Consider the following 6,000-nt stretch of genomic DNA (forward strand, 5'->3'; position numbering starts at 1 on the left):
AATCTTATACTAAAATGAAGCATGCTATACAGTACTTCAAATTGTGATTGTGACCATCACTGTATTAACTGCAACAGGAATGTTGGTTTTGGTGACACAGTTATTTTCTACAAAAGGGATTGTGATGCCAGGAAAATAATACCATTCCTATAAAGCAACTGTTGGAATTCCTAGGGTTTAATGATTCAGTTTCCATGGAAGTAAATTACTGAAATATATATTATCAGAATATTTTCTAAGTTGAATATTTAGTGAATATCCGGGGGGGGGAAAAAAAAACCAACAACAACATAAAAAACCAAACCAAAAAGCACAACCAAAACAACAAACATAAAACCAAACCAAACCAAACCCAACCCCACAAAAAAAAAGGAAAAAACCCAAGACACCCCCCCCCCACACACACCCCCAATACCAAAAAACAAACCCAAAACAAAATTAAGTCATTTAAAAGAGAAGATGCCGAAGAGTGTGCTGGTTTTACTCAATACACTGGTGAAGGAACACTATGCCCTCCTCAAAACAACCCCAAGTCAGGTTATGTGCTGTAGGAATACATATTTTTTAATAAGATGCTTGGCAATAGCAGCTTTAGCCTGCCCACCACATCTTTCTCAGAATGTGCTGTTGGTTTGTTTTGCTTTTTTTTAATTAAGGCACCTGACTGCTTATTGACAGTAATTCCCTCTTTCTTTAAATGGCTTTCTATGATTTTTTTTTTTTTTTTAAACTGGTTAAATCACAGTGAGACCAGTGCTGCACATTATTTTTCTGCTTGCTAAAATACTATAGCCTGTATTAAACCAATCACAAAAATGAGGTTCTGAAAAAGGTTATCTACTTATCTGTGCTTTTTAGTATGGTTTTGTTCTAAAGGCCTGGCCTCTGCTTTGTCATTAGTAGTTTACGCAGTGAATTACAAGATTATCATTCTGGTAGTCATCTGATTCATACTGCATACCATAATTTGTCTTGACAGTTTAAAAAAGTGCTATAAACTAGTAATTTTACTCTGTTTGCATGGTCTAATTAAATAAGCTTAGGACTACAAATGCCACAAGACTACTACTTACAATAAATAGTTCTGGGTTTAATTTTGGACAGTGTAGCATGATGTGTTACCGAGTCAAACATCAGGGTCTAAAATTAGATAAGTTTTAGGCCTGTTTCAACATCTGGGGAGAAGGGGATGGTTCTGCCCTGTGCCACTAAAAGGCTTAGCATATTAGTATGCTTGCCACTATCAGCCATTCAGCTGCCAGACAGTGTCATACTGACAAACAGATGACTTACATCCAACAGGAAAGTAGCACAGTAAGTGATATTCTCTGTCAAATGAAAAAGAACTATTACTTTTCAATAAACAATTTAAATTATTATGTAAACATATGATTAAAATATAATAGAAAATAGTTTATACGGTCCTCTTCTAATTTGGGGTCACTTTTATTTAATTTTCTGTGACATTTTCTTTATTAAATTGTTCTTTGACTAGCTGCGTATCAGATTTAGTTTTCACCGAAAGTAGCTGTATTGCAACCCAACAAAAACCTCCCAGAAATAAATTTGTATTTCATCTGAAACAGAAACTCCTAGATGGGTCTTTTCCACCCAGTTCAGTATTCCTTGTGAGTTTAATTTTAGCTAGTACAAATACTAAAGTTATTCATACTTATGCCATTCGACTCCAATATTAATATGTCAGGATTAAATCAGGGAGGATCTAGTGCATCCATGTGTTGTGAAAGCAAGGCTCTTTCATCCGAAAAACTGTGATCATTACTTGTTCTCTTCCTGGTCTTCTGTGAAAAAGCTAAGCATTTGCTAGATTAATTGTCATGTGAAATTACCTCATCTTGGTCCTTTTCTAATTTTATCTATATATTTATTATCCCTCTCCTTACTTCTCACATTTGTTCTGACCTCTAAGCCTTACATTAGCAATTACCTTTCTTTGAGTCATTTAAAATAAAAACTACTCATTTTGGAGGGATTGTCTCATTCCATCAAGAAAGCAGAAACAACCTTATTATGAGAGAAACTTCATCAAAGAGACTCGCAATCCCTGTTGTGTCTGTGTATACTTCTTGTCTATTTGGAAAATATCATTTAAAAAAACCCTTCTCCTTGACTACTTTTCTCTTGTACTTTCCGTTTTATACCCTTGGAAGTGCAGTGGAAAAACAGAAAACTAAACTGTAATTTAAGTTACGTTCTGTCCCACCCCCTATTTCATAAACAGGCTAAATGCTAATACAGCTCTCGTATTTCTTTCCTTGTACTTTATTCGCCATGTGAGACTTTGGAGATCCTTCCTCATTCTCATTTTCCATTTTCCTCATAAGAAGGTGAAGGGTAATATTACAAGAGAGCATTAAATTCCCTGTACACATGTACATGTCAGTGGTCACAGAAATTGTGACTAAAATGACGGACACAATAAGTATTCTTCAGGGTCTTTTGTTATTTTAGATTTAGGTCGCAAAGTGTATTTCCCAGGCTGTCATTCTAAGATGAGCCAGTCTGACAGCATAAATGGTCTTTTAGATTTTGAGAGCATTGGCTTTGTAGCAGAATTGAATAAAGATTTTTCAGAACTTTCGCAGTGTTCCTAACAATCCACATGAAAAGATAAAGACTAATTTTTAAAACAGTACTTTTCCTGCTCAGATCTTCTACCCATGTTTCCATGTTTTCATTTTAATGCCCATGAACCCATACTTCTAGTCTTGTTTGCTCCCTTTTACTGGAACGTACTGGAGGAAAGTGCTATAGGAAAAGTGCTGTAGAACAAGTGCTATCCTGTATATAGGGTTTTCCTTTTTGCAGAAGAGGATAGCTATTTGAAAAGAGAGTAGACGATTAAATAAAAGGGTACATTTATGAGCAAAATGGACATAATGATCAGGGGTTTCTACTGAATCTTTGTGGTCTAAAGAGGATCACTAGCATTGTGAATGAGAACAAAGCTGTAAGAAAAAAAATTATAAATTAGTAAGTTTCTGGAAGTTTAAATTTCCTATTAATCCCTCATGTCTCTTTCTAATTCTGATGAATCTTAGAAATGGAAAATAATTTATAGGTATTCACAAAGATTAATTTTTGTTAAGGTATTAAACAACTGTATAAGTGGCATCTGACTAGTTCAGACAATTTAAAGGGAACTCTTTAGCCTCCTGTTTAGATATTTAGTGTATTTCTAATTTATATTACCTGATTAAAAATGCGTATTCAAAACCATGTGCATTTTGAGCACATTTTAACCTGAAATACTTTATAAGGTCTCCTCATATGTATCTTAAACCCAGCTCTATTTCTCACATTCATGTAATGTGAAGTCCTTCATGCATTCAAAGGAAATACTCATGGCCCTAAAGAAATTTGGAACAAATTTGTAATATATGTTGTTGAATTGAGGCCTCAAATTCCAATGAACTGAAAAAAAAAGCCCCTAACACTTAAAAAAACTAGGAAACAATTGCAAAAAAGTACAACTTTCAGAAGAAGCTCTAAGAAAAGCTTATCACATTTTTCTTCTTGGGTAAAAACAGATGCAAAGTTTGAAATACCCTCTTTAATCACAAGAATATTGAAATTTGCACTTCAGAACAACTAGAATCATATAGTATTTATAACATTTTATATAAAAATGTAAAATTTATTATGGCAAATTTCCCTTTTGTTAGTTTTCTGTCTTTAAGAACACAGGCAACAGTGTTGAAACCTGTTTTTTCATGTTTCTGAATTTCAGTTTCTCGGGATATTTCTTGAAAAATATCCAAGTTATGAAGTCCATAAACAACATTCACAATTTCTGTAGTTATATAATGGACAGTGTTTGATTTGACAATTGGAAATTTATATATTCAGAAAAAAAAAACATTATTCAACATGGATATTAAACTTTGTTCAGTTGCTACTGATTTGCTACAAAACGAAGGGGAATATCAGGAATAGTTATATAAATTCTTTTGAACTTTGCCGTCGATAATGATCTTTACGATTTTCTTCATCACCAGAGCCTTCAGATCTCCCCATACAGTCAAAACCCATGGTTTCTGTCCTATATTTTTATTATGGTTTGATTGTTGTCTTATTGGATTCAAATTTTTCCATCACAACTTGGATTTCTGTACTGAGATTCTTCTGTTGAATGCTTAAAGGATTTTGCAGTGATAGCATGAAGAACTGGAACAAGAAAATAAATTTTAACAGAAAAATTATTGAATGCAGGTTATTGTGCTCCTAAGTCACATTTGTAGAAATGTGATAACGTAAATTGATAAAGTTATCTCTTACAATAATCTGTACTAATTTTTCCACATTTTTCCTTCTGAAAACTGTTCAAGAGCTTCATTGCTCTTTCTATCATGTCTTGGAACGTTGAAGGAGCACTCTGGTCTGATACTCCATTTCTCAGGACTACTCTGATCATCTCCTTTTCCCTCTTTTTGGCCATGTTTTTACCTGCCTCACCATTCTTCCAGTAATCCCCACATTCTTCTAGCATAACTAAGGATTTCCTTTATGGTGTCATAACATTTTTTTGCTGATGCCCAAGTGGATTATCTATTGCATTTCCTTTGTCTGAAAATATGTTATCTGATCAAAGAATGTCAGCATCTGACCACACAATGTCAGTATGACAAAATTTATGTCTAGCATTTTACTCATCACTTCTTGGCTTCTTCCCCACCCCACCCCCCCCCACCCCCCCCATATTCTTGGCTTCTGCTATGAATTTTTCCACATCCTTGGGGTCATTCTAGCAAGCCCATAGCTGTTTGTATCACTTTCCTGTCTCTTCTCAAATATATGTGCAATGCTGTGTATTCTCTGATCAGAGGGTGTCATTATAACTGATAATCTTACCTGTACAGCAGCCTCATGGAACCTGAAGCTTTTTCTATGAGGTCTTTAAGAACTAAGAATTATGAACCAAAGAATATCCAGAATGTCATTCACTGCTGCTTTTTGCTATGTCAGTCAGCTGAAATATATAAACCAGAAACTAAACTTTGCTTTCTAATGGAAAAAGACACTGTTCAGCATTGGCATGTTTGCAACTGTAAATATCAGTGAAAGTTTAAACATTTTCAGGCAATAATAAGCTCCAAACTCCGACTTCCTAGGGAATGTTTTTATTGGAAGTTGATTATAGCCTAGTACAATTTTATTCTTGTTTTGTATTATTCATTCCCTTTTTGACAACTCACCAAGTCATGCTTTTTCCTGGCATAGGTCATCCTCCTTTTTATAGCAAAAGTAGGTGGAGAGGAGTCAGCAAAAAGAAATCAGAAAAGGTCCTTTATATTTCTTTTATATTATGTTTATATATCATTCAACCAAAATATTTGGAGAATGGATGTATTTCTTTGCAGTATCATAGGCACCTGATGTCCTTATCACCAGTTCCAACAGGTTTCAAGAATTAGAGTGCAGTTACCATGTGGCCTGCCCAAAGACGACTTGAAACGTCTTTCAGATATAATGACTTGTTTCCCAGCAGCTAAAACCCCATAGCTTTATGTATTTGGATTGCAAACTGGCACAAATTAAGATCCCTATAATTTGTAGGATTGTTGTACTAATCTTTCAGAACTTCCATCTTTTTCATCTTATTTTTTGTAGAGATAAAAAAAAAAACAGCAGTTTTTTTAACTATTGAGCGATACTTTTTCTTATTTAAAGAGGCTAATTTCTAAGGACAGATGTGACTTCCATAGTAAAGGACTTCTTGACTGTATCTTTTATGGGTGTACAAGCAATGTGGGTACCTTGATGGAAATAAACATGATGACATGAAAGACAACTGGCCCAGAAATCCTCATGTCAATAGAAAAATAGAATGGTCTTTTCTTCCTCCATGTTTGGACCAGGTAAGTTAGATCAAGACTTTATTATCAGATGATAGCAAAATAATTTGATGATAGATGTCTTTAGTTGCAGTTAGGTCTGATGGATTAGTTAATGAATATTAGCAAATCATGCTGGAAAATT

This window comes from Pezoporus occidentalis, unplaced genomic scaffold, assembly GCF_034315485.1.
Source record: "Pezoporus occidentalis ecotype Australia unplaced genomic scaffold, CSIRO_AGI_Poc_V1 ctg85, whole genome shotgun sequence".
NCBI classification, from domain to species: domain Eukaryota; kingdom Metazoa; phylum Chordata; class Aves; order Psittaciformes; family Psittacidae; genus Pezoporus; species Pezoporus occidentalis.